This window comes from Acanthochromis polyacanthus, chromosome 23, assembly GCF_021347895.1.
Source record: "Acanthochromis polyacanthus isolate Apoly-LR-REF ecotype Palm Island chromosome 23, KAUST_Apoly_ChrSc, whole genome shotgun sequence".
In the NCBI taxonomy this organism is placed as follows: Eukaryota; Metazoa; Chordata; class Actinopteri; family Pomacentridae; genus Acanthochromis; species Acanthochromis polyacanthus.
In genome coordinates this window covers 24,897,456-24,916,064 of record NC_067135.1, presented here as the reverse complement: position 1 = coordinate 24,916,064, position 18,609 = coordinate 24,897,456, and the positions used below count along the sequence as shown (strand labels likewise).

At 40.5% G+C, this 18,609-nt stretch overlaps 1 long non-coding RNA gene across 1 annotated transcript; it reads right to left on the bottom strand.

Moving 5' to 3' along the window:
* Positions 1-7,082: 7,082 nt before the first annotated feature.
* On the bottom strand, positions 7,083-9,702 carry LOC110972309 (uncharacterized). Its single transcript, XR_007939904.1, has 2 exons — positions 9,613-9,702; positions 7,083-8,455 (listed from the first exon to the last, which is right to left on the bottom strand). It is a non-coding gene; the product is annotated as an uncharacterized LOC110972309 (long non-coding RNA).
* Between the last annotated feature and the right edge of the window lie 8,907 nt (positions 9,703-18,609).

Here is an 18,609-nt window from a genome sequence, read left to right as displayed (position 1 = left end):
TGACTTCCTCACCCGCCCCTTCCTCTTCCTCGGCTCTGAGGGACAGTTTCCCAATAACCCAGTGAGTGTTGCAGTGAACATTCATCAGAGTGAAAAGTACCGCAATCATGCAGGAAGGAACTCTTAGTCAAAGCACACGGAAAAGTTTGCACGCAGCAGTAAATGGGCCACATGGCAGTGCAGGTTGAACACTCAAAACCCACAGCTGAAAGCAGAAAGTTCACATGTGTTTTCTGTGGGATGTTAAAAGGCAATCCTTAAAATGTCAAATCACCAACCGAGGCAGCAGAATAGGATGTGTTAGCCACTGTGCAGAGCATTTGACGGGAAAAACAACTGTCCGAACACTGAAATGAAAATGAGGATCATATAGTGATGGGAAAATTATAAGAAATCACCAGTCAAAGCATCCGCTTGATTTTTTTTAGCCAAGTGTGACTGAACACAGGAAACAGTTTGCATGTATGAAGTGTAAATTCATCATCTCTTTTGTGACCGTATGTGCAGCAGCACAGGGCTGATTAACGACTCTTTAACATTTCCTTACTCTATTCCTCTGCTGCAGGAGGAGTCAGCATCAGTGAGAGTTCTCTCTGCGGCGTCGGAGGCTGGAGAATCTGGAAAGTGCCCAGCAGCAGCAGCTGGAGGAACTGGGATCGGGAGGCCACACCTCAGCCTGACCTCTGACCCCCATCCTACATCCCACTGGACTTCCAATACAACTACAGAATGAGACGGTATCCCGTTTCCAAATCACGGACATCAACAGTGTTTTTAGAGAACTAGAAATATTATTTATTGGCATATTTCTGCAAAAATGGACAGATGAGAATGGATTGTTCTTTCCCCACAGTTTACATGTTTCTTAATGTTGTGATGCCTTGGCACCTTTTTTAAAAATGAATTGTGACAACCTCAGTGTTCGATTTTTGTATTGAGACACTTGTTTGCATTTGCTCTTAAGCCATTCTGTAAAAAAACAAATGATTTATATGGAGTCAATAAAAAGCCACTACAGACTGTAAATTGTAAAGTGATGGAAGTCTGTTGAAACAGTTTACAGATTATCTTTTCTTCTGACACATTTGTAGTTTTGACTTTGTGCATTTGAGAGGTTGAGTTCATAACATTCTCATTTGACAGCAAAACTCATTACAGTAACGGAGTTGTTTTTCAGAGTGCAGCTGCAAAGTCCATCAGACACAAAGCTGCTTTCAAAGAAAGAAAGTTATATAAGCTACTGCCAGCTGAAGTGCATCTCATTTAGCATATCTGACTCCTGTGAAGTTTTGGCATTACAATAGATTTAAGGTTTTGAGCAGACTTCTTGTTACGTCAGGGCAGAAAACCCAGAAAGGGCATTTTATTTTTGATGCAAAACTCCTCACTGAATAATGAAATTAGCAACATGGTTAGCAGCTCAGTGGAGCTCCTCCGACTCAGTTTAAGTCTGTACCTCGTCTCCATGGTAACAACAGGATGACAGACACTGGCCAGAAGTCTCATCAGTCCTCATGACAGTTTTCTTAGAGGTTTCCTCTCATCGTGCCGTTTGTCTCAGTTAAAGTTCAGGTGGCTCAGTTCCAGGAGCAGCTTTTGAGTCTGTCAAACGAGTCTTTAACATGCTGTAGTTGCTCCGTCAGCTCAGCAGGGGCTCCATTCTGGCCCAGCTTCTCTTTGATCTGAGAAAAGTATCCAATAGAAGCAACTGTAACAAAATTTCATGTACGGTAATTTTGAAAACCAAAGCTTTCTGGAATCTACTCAAGACTGTGTTAGTGTCTTGAACATATTTCACCACACTGTTTCCATTGGATGTGTCATGAAAAGGCTCACTTAAGTCTAAACAAAAGACTTGGGAAGGCAGCTTAATAAGCCTTTTGCTGTGACCCTTGAGGGGGGGCTCTGTAGTAAGAGAATTTAGATATGTGTTTGCATGGATCACAAGGAATACACAGTATATTGCCAGCAAACAGTTGGGCTGTTGGTCCAGTTTAGGGAAAACACTGCAGAAAATATATAAAGGAGAGACGATGCGATACTTGATGTATTTATTGCTCATTTCTCATTTTATATGGCTCATCTCAAACAACATCTAGCTACAGTTACAGTATGTGGATGTGATGAAGCTGGTCTGGATTGTTTTCAGTCTTAATCCCTACAGTGAGGGGTTCGGCTTGTGTCTTCATTTGCACAGCTGACTCCCTCTTGGACGTCCCTTCGTTCTGCCCCTAGTCATGCTGCTATAGGCCTATAGGATATTTGATGGAAAAAACTGTTTATGATACCACTTCATGCATGAAAATGAAGGAACTGACTACACTCTTTGACTAACTTCGACTTCTCTTGATGCACTGAGCCCTTCTCTATCTACCTTTACATTTAATATCCATCCATCCTCTACACCCCGTTTTATCCTCACTAGGGTCACAGGGGGTGCTGGAGCCTATCCCAGCTGACTCGGGCGAAGGCAGGGGACACCCTGGACAGGTCACCAATCTGTCACAGGGCTACATAGACAGATGAACAATCACACTCGCATTCACACCTACGGACAATTTAGGATCATCAATTAACCTCAGCATATTTTTGGACTGTGGGAGGAAGCCGGAGTACCTGGAGAAAACCCACACATGCACAGGGAGAACATGCAAACTCCATGCAGAAAGATCCCAGGCCAGGATTTGAACCAGGGATCTTCTTGCTGCAAGGCGAAAGTGCTAACTACTACACCACTGAGCAGCCCTTACATTTAATATGTATACCGTTATTGCAGTACATTCACTCTGTTTCCCCCTGTGTTATTTCTCCGAGTGTCCCTGGTCCCAGAGCTGGATGCTTCAGATCTGCGGTTGATGTTCCACCAGCTGGTCCAGTCTCCACCATGTCCACTGTGGGATGCTGCTGCTGACCTTCCTCCAGCCCTCTGCTTCCAGCTCCCCTTTTCCACCAGTCAACTCTGCATCGCCTTCACTATACTTGTTATGCTAACTTACATACTGTTTGAATTTTACTGCTAGCTATATATGGAGTATGTTTAATGTCAGAGCCGTACATCATAAGAGTAAACTATGAGTCAGTTTTCAATGTTAGCTTATACTTTGTTTGTGTCACATATCTTGTCATACATGTATCCAAATGTGTGTTGTGTTTTCCTTGCTTTCCCACCCCTCCCTCTCCTCCCATCCCTCCCACTTGCCCTCCTCTGTCCCTCCCAACCCGCCCGGCCAGCAGGCAGATGGGTCCCCCCTATATAGAGCCGGGTTCTGCTCGAGGTTTCTTCCCTGTTAAAAGGGTGTTTTTCCTTGCCACTGTCGCCTTTGGGCTTGCTCTGGGGGTCAGGCATATGGGTTCTGTAAAGCGTCTTGAGACAATTTGATTGTAATTGACGCTATATAAATAAAATTGAATTGAACTGAGTGACAGCTGTCAGATGCTGTGTCTCAGCTGCTGTAAACCAGATCCTCTACTGTTCTTTCTCAATGCAGAAGTGCAGATTTGAATCTCAGCAACCACAGCTGATAGTGCATTGACTCCCTGTGGTCACAACCATAGACTGTATATATAATGGACGTAGCATCTGGCTCCAGAATTGAAGCCAACCCGGAAGTGTCAAAAACTTGCAATATCACACCGTCCGCTAGGGTTGGCTCCAAAAAGCTTTTTCTCCATAGACCCCAATTCATTTTTGGAAAAAATAAAATTTGATAGACTGATTTTCTACAGCTCAGGATTTTTTTTCCGTTAGTTTTCATGGTCAAAATGAGAGATCAGGTGGCCGATCTTAAAATAAATCAATACTGAATTTTAAATAAATCGTTAAAGTTGGCGGAGCCAAGGGGTGTGGCTATACTTGATGGACAGCAACAGAAGCCTCTGCAGTAAAATGTGGGCGGGATAAGAGAGTCCTCAGCCAATCCTGCCCCTAGTTGCTCTCCGGTCCAGTCTATTTGATGACGCTTTTTACGTCACTGGCTCCAAAAAATCCAAAACAGCGACCAGGAAGTAGCAAAATCCGGGCTTCATTTTATCGGCGTTGAAACCAACAGGTGACGTCACGGTTAGTTTACACCTGGTCACAACCAGCTTATACTGTACTGCAGCGCATCTTCTACAGTTGTGGTCACAGAGAGAGTCAATGCACTTTTGTTTTTAATGGCTGTGATGCTCTTAATGCTGACTACGTGCAGAGGTTGTGCTTGTGCAGTTCTAGTTTTGCTGGCAGAGGGTTGTTGCATTGAAGTTGCTATAATCCTTAACTTTGAAATGAATAAACACTTGTCATAGACGCTGAACACATCCATAGCACTATAATCTGAACCACAGCAGCAGCTCAAGTCCAAACAACAACCACATATCAATCACAGCTTCACGAGGCAGAGCAGCTGCAACTGGACTGACCTTTAAAAAGGAATAATGAGCAACAAATACATGCAGTGTGCCACTTTCCATATATAGTGTGCTTCTCTGCACTGGCAGTGTATTACGACTTGACTGGACTATAACACCAACTGTCACACATGGATCAAAGGGTAAGAAAAACATATTATGAGGGAACACAAAAGGAGGACAGTAGGAGGCTCCATAGTAATGCACTGTGAAATGTTTCAGTTCATTATGTTTTGTTGAAAACATAAAACAGTCTCTTGACTGTGGTAATGTTGTGGGGGCAGTGTTTCTTGACCTAAAAAAGGCATTTGACATCGTCAACCACAACATTCTAGTTTCCAAGCTTTCATCTTTTAACTTTTCTAAAAACACAGTTGATTGGTTCAAGTCTTACCTCCTAAATAGAGAACAGTGTGTAAAAGTTGACGGACAAACATCACCCTTTTTAAAAAACACAATGGGAATTCCTCAAGGGTCAATTCTTGGCCCTTTGCTTTTAAGTCTTTTTATAAATGATATGCCCAAAATGAATCCAGACAATGGCATCCAGCTTTATGCTGATGATGCAGTCATTTATGCTCCTGCTAAGTCACCTAGCAAGGCAGCAGAAATCTTGACTGACCATATGTATGGAGTCCAGCAGTGGCTGGAGCTCAATCATCTTGTTTTAAACTTAAATAAGACAGTGTCAATGTGCTTCTCCATAAGGAAACGGTGCCAACTTGAAAGATTTTGTGTGAAGATAAAGGCTCTAGAAATACAAGAAGTCAATGAATTCAAATTCTTGGGAGTCATTTTAGATCCACAGCTCAGATTTGATAAACATGTGAAGAAAATCGCCAAATCAGTAAAAAGTAATCTGAACTGTTTTAAATGAATAAGGCAGTACATACCAATTCAGGCAGCTCAGATATTTATGCACTCTATGATCTTTTCTCATTTCTCATACTGTATGACAGTTTGGGCCCAGGGTTCACCTTCAACAATCAAAAGTCTGTCATCCTTGTAAAATAAAGCCCTTAAAGTAATGGACAAAAAACCCATCCGTTGGCACCACTGCCACATTTTGAAAAAATACAATCTATTGAGCTTTGAAAGTTTCATGCAGTTTTCATTCCTTAAATTAGTTTTCAAATGTATTAATAATCTTGCCCCCGAACCCTTATCCAAATTTATTCAAAGACAGAACAGCAGTAGAGTAACAAGAAGCAAGGTGAATGGAAACTGTAGCATACAAAAATGTAAGTCAACATTTGGACAGTCAGCTTTCTCTTTTAGAGGCTCTAAACTCTGGAATTCATTACCAACTGATATCAAATTAATCACAGATTTAAAACCCTTCTCTGCAAAGGTCAAGTGCTGGCTAAAAGCAAATCAGAGCTGTAATCATTCTTAGTTTGCAATGTTTTTTTTATTAACTTATTTTGAACTGGTTTGTGTAATCATTTGTTTTTATGTGAACGTGTATTTTATTGTTCTTTTGTAGACTTTTCTGTTATTTTATGATGTTATATATCCTGACTTTTATATTTAAAGGCCCATCTAGGGACAAGAGTTGGAAACTAGCATTTGCTATAAACTCTCTGTGCAACACATCAGATTCACGCCAAGTAATGGAACTATGTTAAACTGCATCGTCCCTATCAAATAAATAAATTCAATTCAATTCAGTTCAATATAATACCTTGTTGGATCACACTGTGTATGTATAAAGTCATTTGTTATTGTTGCTATTTTTATTGGGCCAGTTAACAATATAATAGAATTGAATTTCTTTACTTATCCCACACCTGGGAAATTATTTGCTACAAGAGCTAAAACACCAAATTACAAGGTTTTTTTATACCTAGTAAATTACAGTCAGTAAGAACAGATCACAGTATGGCAGATTAAGAACAGACAGACTATTTCAAAACTAGGACTTTAACAGAAATATGCAGATTGAGATAACTGTGCAGATTGTATGATATGAAATAAAATCTGGAGTCAGATTTTGTTGGGTCACTTAACAAAATCTGACTCCCCTAGTATTTTGGGAATGCAAGAAGTGGCAACCTCCAAACTTTCTCAGTCACAACATCTGTACCTCTGCTGCTGCTGTGTGACGTATCAAGTATGTAGTCCCGCTAGCTTCAGGATGGTGACATAGTTTTCTCCATCAGCACACCTCAAAGAGCAGTGTTTGATGCTGCTATTATTATACAATATAGCCATTTTAATGAGAAGCTCGGGCGCTGTTGTATGTATTGAATGATATTTTATTCCAACAGTGGTCAAAAAATAAAAGAAATCACATTTATTACAGCAGCGGAGGTAGGGAGTGGATAAAACTCGTTGAAAGAGTGCCCGCCCGTATGCGACGCTCCTCGAAAAACAGCGAACGCACCCATATACAAACAGGGATAATGTGATTGATCAAAGCTCGCCGGCCTTCTATTGGTTGACAGCGTTGATACACAAAAAATCCGAGAGCAGAGCAGAGATCCGTGAGCACAAGTTCCATGAGAGCAAGAGGAAGAGTTTCAGTTTGAGCACAGGAAATCTGCGCGAGCAGCATCGTAACCGAGTGCAAGGACACAGTTTGAGCACGCGCAGAGCAAATTTGAGCGCGACAGCAGAGTTCTGAGAAACAATATCACGAAATCTGAGAATGAAATCAATAAATGCTGCCCTCAAATCAATTTAAAATGCTCTTGAATTATGATAGGAAATTTATTCCATAGAATTTGAGGGTATTTACATCCAAAGCAGTTCATCGTTGGTATTGCAACACATTTTAGTTGCGCCCTCCACCTTTAAGTAATTGGACAAACCAACATATTGAGCAGATGTTTTATTTTGAAAAGTTTGAAAAGTAGCTGCTATTTTCATCAACTTAACTTTCTGCAGCTCTCCACTGCCAGCACATTATGAAAGTATTCACACATTTCCTCTTCCTTTATGCTGGATTTCAAATCAAACAGAGAGGATGAAACGGTGATTTTCATCTGTGATTTCAGGTTTACATAAATAAAGTAGGAGCTGCACCTTTCTGTCCAACAGACACAGTCCATGATGACAGTCATGATTATGAAGAATGACACAATCCTGGATTATCCATCAGTGGTTGGGATGCACATTGATTTTTGTGGTGCAGACATAATTTTGCTCATGACTGATTTACAGTTGGAGACACAGTGTATCCTGGATTTGGGAAACCCAACTGTTGTTGCTGTTGTTGTCCAGAAGGCAATTTCAGGACTAAAGCACACAGGAATCCATCAAAAATGAGGTGAAGGTTTGTGAAAACCAGAACATCCGCATAAATAATTTCATAATTCGCCAATTCATTGTTGTCATGTGAGCTGTAAAGGAGGCACTGAACAATGAAAGTGGGGACGTAGACAATCAGGAAGTTCACCATGGTGACAACCACGATCAGTTTCTTCAGGGTGTCAGTGGACGGAGACGAGGTAGACGCTGTCGATGTTATAATGACGGACAGAGCAAACAGAAACATGAAAGCTGCCAAAGTGAATACGCCCGCTTTGATGACATACAGATAAAGTGGGACCACAATGACAATCAGTACAGAAATCAATGAGTAGATGATGCGAACCTTAGTTACACTCAGTGGCTGATGAGACAACTGATTGATGGACAACGAGGCATTCAGAAGATGAATAATCACTCCAAACCACCTGGACAGGAACCAGATGATTTTAACATAGGTACAGTTGATTCCTTCAATGCAGGACAACCGAACCATCTCAGCTCCCAAGATTATTCCCACGATCAGATTCAGAGCATCCATGATGAGCAGAAACACTACAGAGCTGTGGATGACTTGAACTCCCATGATGTTTTCCTGGCAGGTGAAGGACATGGCGCAGGATCTTGTACAAAGGCTGAGATTGCTGCGATGGTACCAGAAGACCCCGATGATGATGAGGAAGCCCAGCAGGGAGGTTACCATCAGGAATCCCCCTGCCAGGTACGGGTTTCCGGTGACACCTGCTGCCTCCAGGATAGATTCCAAACTGATGGATCTGTTCTCCATGATGTGTTGGTCTCAGTTGTCGACCTGCTGGAGGACAGAGAAAGAACAACATTTTAAACACCATCTGTAAAATACAGAGCTGTGATACCAGATACCAGGTACCACAGCACAGTCAACCTAAAATATTTTTGTTTTTAAAATTTATTTTCAGACCACTTTAGAACTTATAACCTTGGCTTGTTTCATGTTAATTCTAATTTAAAAGGAGACGTTGAATGAAGACACAGTTCAATCTTCTTGCTAAATTAAATCTACAAGTATAAAAAAATCCTGTGAGGCATTGCTAAAGAGTTCTATTGTAATGAAGTTAAGCACACTGCAAAAAGTGCATTTCAGTTGTAACTGGAATAAAGCACTGGTTGGAATTAACCTCAACTGAAAACTACACTTTGGCTGTATAAACTGATTTGCTGATTTCAGTTAAAGTGCAATAAACACTCCTTAAGTGACATCACTCAGTTTTCTCTGACAAAGATCCCAGAAAAAAGCAAGTAAGAAAAGCAAAACTGTGTTTTAACATTTTGCATTTGGGTATAGCAAACAGGAATGTTAGAAAAAGGAAATCATAAACTTCCTCAAAACTAGGATCATTTGAAAGGAATATAATGATTTCAGTCACTCTAACTTCAGCCTGTGGCTTTAGTAACACTTGTTAACTCAGTTTAGATTAGTTTAATTTATTAATTATTTTCAATTTTTTTTTTTAGTGTTTTGCATTAACTTTGTATCCCTGTAAACTTAACCAACTCATTAATCCAACTCTTTAAATTGATTGTTGGTCTTTCAAATTATTTGCTGCTGAAAAAAAACTATCATTTACAGTAACTTCAATAAAACGCCTGCTAGTTATTACAAACTAGTTGAATAAGATAAACAGACTTAACAGTGAAATTTTTCGGTCAAATATTGGAATCGCTCCTTAAAATCTTGAAAACTAACCGTAATCTGCAGTAAAACATTCAGATATTCAACACATTTTGTACTTTTTGCTCATCAGGCTTCTCTTCTACAACTTTAAAGATGTTTTTATCTCTAATCCAGTTGCTTTTTGCAGTAATCACAGAGAAAATGAAGATGATTACACTTAACAGCTGACAAAACTTGAAGTAAAGTTATTTCAAACTCTACTGTTAATAGTTAAATAGCTTCTAAAAACATTAGAAACACTCAAAACTGGATCTTACTTGATGTGTGAAGCGTTGAGGCTGTTTGCTGGTGGAGGAAGTGACTGAGTGACTGACTGTCTCTTTGGCTGCACATTTATGGCTGTAAAGCTGATTGTAAAATGGCACCATTCAAGCACATGCTCTCTTTTATTTCCTCTGTGTCACAAGACAAAGCTGGACATCATTTCCTTATTGACTTTAGACCAAATCAACAGGATTTTACTTTTGATTGCATCCGTTAACGTGACAGATTTTCTCTGTTTAAACCGCTGCTGCTTGAACTGAATCCATCTTTTGCTTCCTCTATGACATGAATTAAACGTGACGGTGAAAATACAACCCAAAAGTCACTTCTTCATTTATTGAACCTCCTCCACACCCATTAACTCAGAGTCTGGAACAGGTCTTATGATGGCAATCACATGAAACTATCGCATGTGTTTATTGTTTTTATTGTTTGTAAATCTTCAACAAACTGACCTGAAATTAACCTGGTCACGCTGCACTTTTATTAAGGCCATGTCCACATGTAGCTGGGTATTTTTAAAACCGAATAGCCGCCCCCCTCTGTTTAGGAAAAAATCTGCGACCACGCGTCGCCGTTTTCTACAAAAATCTCTATCCACATGTAACCGAATAAATGTAAATATAAATCAAGCTTATCCAATCAGAATGACAAATGAGCAATTTTGTCGCAGGCAGTGACGTTTGCGCTCCTAAAACTCCACTTATTTCTGTCCACACGGACACGCATTTTCCCCAAATCTCCACTTTGGTGGGACTTTTCCAAACCTCTGTTTTTAAAATCAAAAAGCTGTGTTTAGGTCGAATCGTAGAAAAATGTACGCATTTTATGATTTACCCGGCTACGTGTGGACAAGGCCTAAGACTAGTGTAATGGAAATTTTATTATTTGAAGCCTTATTATTCAAAGCTGCTTGGATATTTTAAAATACACATATTTTCTTACTGCTTGACATCTATAAATGAGGAAATAAGATTCCTAAGCCTCTTGCTACGTGACAAGTACAGTTAAACCTTTGATACTGTTGAACTCTCTGTGACCTAGCCTAGATGCTCTGTCTGTGTTTGTTCCTCAAGACACCCCAAATGGTAAATGTCACCCTCCACTGAATCCAGCTCTTGGTATCACTTAACGCTCATCCTTCCCCATTTTATGCTTACACTTCTGGTTTTGTGGCGGTTGACAAACCACAGGAAGTTTCTACCTAAGGGGGGCGAGTGGGGTGACTGTCTGTACATTCTGAGATTTGCAATGTTTTAGGAAAAAACAACGTCTGCAACCAGCCAGTTAATGAACTCTCTATGGGTGTGTATGTACAACTGAACCTATAAGAATAGAGTGTTTCTCCTTTTTAGGCGCACTTGCAGTTCCGCTTTGCTGCAAACTGCCTGTCTCTTTTTGATGCATCAATAAACGGACAAACGCACTTCTGGACTCCCCAGAGTTTTTATTCATACATCGATCGATCATGGCTGAACTATATAATTTTTTCTACCACAATTTGGTGTCAGAAGTGGGATAGACTGAATCTCCGTTGGGGACCTCCAGACCGACACCGGTTGGCCACCGGACAAAGATATCCCCCTCTACCTCACCAAACAAAGGGTTAGAGATGAGAGGGCTGGACGCTGGAGGATCTCTCCAATCGATTTCACGTCTATCCAGCGAACTCAAATCAGCTGATCGGTGAGATGTTTTAGTTCCCATTAAGTGTATTTTCTTTTCATGTCTCATTAGAGAAGTGTGTCTGATGTATTGGTAGTACTGACATAGGCATTTCGGATCTATAGGGGTTTATATAACCAGTGCAAAATTTTCTGATTCAGACCTTATGGGGTCTCAGACCAGTGCTAAATTCTATGAACAGTACCTTTCGGAAAACGGGGTTATATTTATATCACCAGTGCCAAAAATAATATTCGGAACCCTGAAACAGAGTCTTTTCAGATTTTGGGGTCATAAAGACCAGTGCTAAATTTTCTGTAAGAAAGTGCTGAAACTTCTGTGATTAAAGGTGACCTGTTGTTCAGTGGTTCCGGCATAGAATTGCCAGCTTTTTATTTTCTTTTGTGCTAGAACGAAGAAGAAAACCTCACTGAGACGTTAGTGTTGTAAAGCCTCGGAGCCGAGAGCTCGAGAGCCTGAGAGTTGACATGGGGTCGCGCCCCAGTAGAGAGCTACAGATGCCAGACACTGCAGTTGTCAGAGACATGGAGGAAAATACGGGCCTGAGTCCACGAAGTGTCTAATGGAATGGATCCAACGTTTTGGGTTTCCAGACGGAGAATCACTCAGTCCTAATCAAATTGAAAAAATTTGAAACCAAAGTACAACAGAAACAGTCAGAATTAAGGAAAAATAAAACCATTAAAGCAACTGATTTAAATGACATAGAAAAATAAAAATGATGCAGGAACATGAAACCCTAAGGAGCAGTTGGAGGGAAACCGAAGTCTGTGCACAGCCCCCGGAATTAGGTCCGGGGACGAAAGACCTTCGTGGTTAAATTCCACGACGGCCGGTTAAACCCTGCTCAGGCTCCACGGGGTTCCAGGTTGACGGCATCCGAACAAAGCAAACCACACCAGGAATGAGTGGCAGGTACTGCACCAAACATTGACACTCAAAGAGAGAGCTAAAGATGTACTAAATGTTAGGAGTAGTGAAGTCCCGAGCCCAATGAGAGCTAAAAACAACTTACCATGTGTGAATGTGTTAAACTGTGAGTGTGAAAGGACTGGTCAGTGGTTGTATCAGCAGACAGCCAGAGACCTACCGGTGTGAACATACAGCTGTCGGTTGAAGAATCACTGAGTGTGAGCAGTCATTACGATTTAGGAGGATTTTGTGGAAACTCTAAAACGACTTTCAGCCTTGGGATAGGACCTCCAAGTGGAAAACCGGACCAGCTAATAGGGCTGGCCTAGAAGCTTGTTTTCCAAAGGTTGAATTTGGCTCAAAAAGCATTGTTTCTCACAAATTCTCAGTAATAAATAATATACATTTCAATATAAAATATAAATAAAGTAGTAGTATTGGATAAAACAAACTAAAATAGGAAATGATCAAGAGGAAAAGCCTTTAAAGGGCGATGCAAAATACATGGAACAAAAATATCCAGGTTCCACACGATTCTTGCCAAATTGAGAAAAGAAATTTAAATTTAATGGCAAATTAATAGTAAGAAGCTGCACAGAGCTATTTACAAAATTAACTGTAAAACAACAAACAGATAAAAAGAAATTAGAAGAAACTGAAAAACAGCTTCATTATGCAGAAATATGGCTGAAAGAAGCACAAAAGAGAAAAACAGCAACAAAGAAAAAGGAAGCTGAAGCCTGTGCAGATAAAGTAGAAGATGATAAGATAGTGTGCAAACGTAACACACAAAGACAACAACGATGGCCTGGTGCATCGGAAGCCGAAGGCGCCGCGGCAACTGAAGCACCAGATAACGGACCCCCTCCCTATAACGAGGGTGACAGACCATGACCACAAGGACTGAATTTAAACATTTACACTGTAATTATAAATAAAAAGGAACAGAAAAAGAAGAAGACACCCAGCATTTTCTATCAAGATGATAATGATCAAAACTGTGAGGTGGACTACAGGGGAGCACCAGGAGGACACAGAGACAGAGGAGAGGACTCATGCTGGACTTGTGGGGGAAAAGGACATTGGTCCAAAGACTGTCCAAACAACAAAAGAAAGAGACAAATGATGTCATTTTTAGGGTCAACCAAGTACTGTAGAAGTTGGATTCCAGATTATGTTTAGAAAACAAACCTGCTTTGTATACAGGCAGTTATAGTAGCAGCAGTACATGTATCTGCTGATGTAGTATTATATCTGTCCTTCCAGTTTGAAAAAAAAAACAAAACACAAAGGATTTATCATGTCTTCAGGGCCTTATGAAGAAATGCTCTTCTGTGTTGCAGAGATGAAATATCGGTAGAAGTTTGACCTCCTAGATCAACTGTAAAAAATTTATGACAGTTTATTTATCACAACATTGTCTTCATTTGGTTTAATTAACTCAGCTTTTATACTGAATACTAGCTGCAATAACTTGATAAGGTAACTTTTATTATGTGTTGTAGCTTTAGATTTAAAACCTAGATATTAGTTTGTCTTCCGACACAATTGCACTTGATATAAAGTATGGTTTTAGATGCTAAAAATGATGTTATTGTGTTTTTAAAAAAAAACAACAACTTTCGTACAAGAAGCAGTAGAAACATGACCTGAATTCAGAACATCTGCACGACATGTGCTTCTCTTGTTTCTTACCTTTAATTTGAGTTCAGGATGTCAGATGCAAGCATGATCACAGAAATGACTTTATGGTCTGGTATGCTTTGTAAGAATGATTATAGGAACCTGCAATGGACTTCCAGTTGTTCATATGTTTAGAGATTTGGGATTTTTCAATGACAAGCTTTTATGAAGTCTGTCAGGTAATTATTTCTGTAAGACAAAGACTGTATTTTTGTTGTTAGTTTGTACCACAAAATTTCCCAGCACAAGATGAGAACTCAGTATCTCTAATGGTTTGCTTGCATCTTTTTTTTTATCTCTGGAATGCAGATCAGCTTGGTACATTTCAAACACTTCACTCTTTATGCAGTATTAAGACCACAGGAACAATTATCACGCAGTTCAACAGATCAAGCTAAAATAAAATTTCATGTTGATAAAGCATAGATGTAATAAAGTATAAGTGTATTATTATATGAATCTGTAATGAGAGCAGGGAACAGGCAGGCTGGAACGGCTGGAGAAAAGTGTCAGGTGTGATGTGTGATAGAAGAGTTTCAGCTAAAATGAAAGGAAAGGTTTACAAAACTGTGGTGAGACCAGCCATGTTGTTTGGTCTGGAGACAGTGTCCCTGAGGAAAAGACAGGAGGCCTAGAGGAAAAGACCAAAGAGGACGTTTATGGATCTGGTTAAAGAGGACATGAAGGTAGTTGGCATGAGAGAAGAGGATGCAGAAGACAGGGTTAGATGGAGGCAATTGATTCGCTGTGGCGACCCCTGAAGGGAAAAGCCGAAAGGAAAAGAAGATACTAATGTATAAACATGCCCCCATATTTCCTAACGTGTTAATTTACGCAAATGAATAATACCAACACACGGTATTCCTAAAATCATCAGGAATGACACTCATTTTGTAAATCAGGTGATAGGCCAAATGACTCAGAACTTAGACATTTGCTCAAAGAACCACTGTGCTTATCATCTACAAAGGGCAGGATTAGTAAGAGAGAAAAAAAACGGAACAATAAAAACAGACTTACACACGTGGACAAAATTGTTGGTACCCCTCAGTTAAAGAAGGAAAAACCCACAATTCTCTCTGAAATCACTTGAAACTCACGAAAGTAACAATAAATAAAAATTTATTGAAAATTAAATAATCAAAATCAGCCATCACTTTTGAATTGTTGATTAACATAATTATTTAAAAAAACAAACTAATGAAATAGGGCTGGACAAAAATGATGGTACCCATAACTTAATATTTTGTTGCACAACCTTTTGAGGCAATCACTGCAATTAAACGATTTCTGTATTTGTCAATGAGCGTTCTGCAGCTGTCAGCAGGTATTTTGGCCCACTCCTCATGAGCAAACAGCTCCAGTTGTCTCAGGTTTGATGGGTGTCTTCTCCAAATGGCATGTTTCAGCTCCTTCCACATATGTTCAATGGGATTCAGATCTGGGCTCATAGAAGGCCACTTTAGAATAGTCCAACGCTTTTCTCTCAGCCATTCTTGGGTGTTTTTGGCTGTGTGTTTTGGATCGTTGTCCTGTTGGAAGACCCATGACCTGTGACTGAGACCAAGCTTTCTGACACGAGGCAGCACATTTCTCTCCAGAATGCCTTGATAGTCTTCAGATTTCATCGTACCTTGCACACTTTCAAGACACTCTGTGCCAGATGCAGCAAAGCAGCCCCAAAACATTACTGAGCCTCCTCCATGTTTCACCGTAGGGACAGTGTTCTTTTCTTCGTATGCTTGGTTTTTGAGTCTATGAACATAGAGTTGATGTGCCTTACCAAAAAGCTCCAGTTTGGTCTCATCTGTCCAAAGGACATTCTCCCAGAAGCTTTGTGGCTTGTCAACATGCATTTTTGCAAATTCCAGTCTCGCTTTTTTATGAGTTTTTTTCAGCAGTGGTGTCCTCCTTGGTCGTCTCCCATGAAGTCCACTTTGGCTCAAACAACGACAAATGGTGCGATCTGACACTGATGTACCTTGGCCTTGGAGTTTACCTTTAATTTCTTTGGAGGTCGCTCTGGGCTCTTTGGATACAATTCGAACGATCCGTCTCTTCAATTTGTCATCAATTTTCCTCTTGCGGCCACGTCCAGGGAGGTTGGCTACTGTCCCGTGGGTCTTGAACTTCTGAATAATATGAGCCACTGTTGTCACAGGAACTTCAAGCTGTTTAGAGATGGTCTTATAGCCTTTACCTTTAAGATGTTTGTCTATAATTTTTTTTCGGATGTCCTGGGACAATTCTCTCCTTCGCTTTCTGTTGTCCATGTTCAGTGTGGTACACACCTTTTCACCAAACAGCAGGGTGACTACTTGTCTCCCTTTAAATAGGCAGACTGACTGATTATGAGTTTGGAAACACCTGTGATGTCAATTAAATGACACACCTGAGTTAATCATGTCACTCTGGTCAAATAGTTTTCAATCTTTTATAGAGGTACCATCATTTTTGTCCAGGCCTGTTTCATTAGTTTGTTTTTTTAAATAATTATGTTAATCAACAATTCAAAAGCAATGGCTATTTTTGATTATTTAATTTTCAATAAATTTGTATTTATTGTTACTTTTGTGAGTTTCAAGTGATTTCAGTGAGAATTGTGGGTTTTTCCTTCTTTAACTGAGGGGTACCAACAATTTTGTCCACGTGTGTAAGAAAGGCATGGAAGAAACAGGGCGTACATGGTTTGATTGTCTATTATATGTTTACATTAGTGCAGTTGTATATGTGCATTACACCAAACCAAGCAGGTTTAACACCATTTAAAATAATACATGGCAGACAGTTTGTGTTACTGTGGTTTAAACAACTTGAAATCAATATAGATGAGAAGTGCATGTTAGCAGACTATGAGGAAAACATTACAAGCAAGAGAAATAAAACATGCTAATGATATGCTATGCCAGATGCACCTGTCTCTCAACAGGAGGGTGTCCCACCGGTTCAAGTGGGAGACTGAGTGTTCGTGAAGTCCATTAAGAGAACACACTGGTCCTCACCATGGTGGGAAGGGCCCTACCAGGTGCTGCTGACGACGCCCACAGCCATAAAAATAGCAGAGTGAGCTTCGTGGATTCACCTGTCACACTGCAAGAAACAGAGGTTCCTGGGGGAAAACTCCAACAGTACAGTGAGGGGAAGTCTGACTACAAAGGGGGTTAAACCTTCTAGTGGTTAACCGTCTCAAAGTCAGTGAAGAAACCAACAGATCTTCACTGTTTTTAGGGAGCAGAGTACTCTGGGACCCTCATACACGCATCCACACACTCGCTGGACAAAGAACAGGACAAGCTCACTGTTAGTAAACAAATAGGAGGTGAAGTGCTGGTAACCTCTCCCTCCAGAAGATAGGTCATGACTCAACGCATCAAGACTACGGTCCTGCCGGACCCAACGACTACGGAGGAGCTGTGCTGAGGGAGAAGTGGACCTGGGCGTGGCAGACTGTACAACTTCCTTTCCTGTGGAAGGTGTTTGGAGCCATCCCCTGTGCAGCGGTTCTCGGTGTGAGGAAGGTTGGGCAAAACCAATCAACCTCACTGCCGTGGAAAGCCGTGGCAATGTGGTGGGATGAGTGTCTGAACCTGTTATGAATACACTGCTTCCACATGCGGGAGGGTTCCCCTGCCAAACTGACCACGTTTGGGTTTGCGGCCATGAGGTATATTTATATCTCCCTCAGAGATGGGATGAAGCGTGCTACTTGGCTAAACTACAGCCTGCTGCTCTTGTGATTCCCAAATCAGATGTTACCACCATTCTTAGTGCAACCACACGACGAAGGAAACGTTCTGACCCTTCCACTACTAGATCTCCACCACTAGTCTCAGATGTAAGAGGTTTCTTTATGACATTTTTTCCCATGTACCGAACAGCATCTCTAGGACACAGGATGAACTATATGAATTTTGAACTTGCCTACCATTCTAGTAAAAATTTGTACACCCTTTCTCATAATAATGCTGTTACGCTTCATATTCACTTGTTGCTTCATTCCATTTCTCAGAGCACTCATGACTACGACAGTAAGCAGGACTGTGTCCAAGGTAATGTTGAGCAATGAATTGAGAGCACTAATGGTAGAACATTCATTTGATAAAGGCAATTTTGTGTAGACTACTGTTGATTGAAATCCACCTCTGAGTGTAAGTTGATGAAGCTGTTGTGAACATGACCATGTCACAGGAAACCTCACAAGGGGGATGTAATGATGTGTTTACTCAAAACTTTTACAAGAGGGGTATTCATTGATGAACCAAGACAAGTCTTTACTGTCATATAACCTTTTTCTTATGTGATCAAATATGATCAGAAGAGGGGAGTGTAATGGAAATTTTATTATTTGAAGCCTTATTATTCAAAGCTGCTTTGATATTTTAAAATACACATATTTTCTTACTGCTTGACATCTATAAATGAGGAAATAAGATTCCTAAGCCTCTTGCTACGTGACAAGTACAGTTAAACCTTTGATACTGTTGAACTCTCTGTGACCTAGCCTAGATGCTCTGTCTGTGTTTGTTCCTCAAGACACCCCAAATGGTAAATGTCACCGTCCACTGAATCCAGCTCTTGGTATGACTTAACGCTCATCCTTCCCCATTTTATGCTTACACTTCTGGTTTTGTGGCGGTTGACAAACCACAGGAAGTTTCTACCTAAGGGGGGCGAGTGGGGTGACTGTCTGTACATTCTGAGATTTGCAA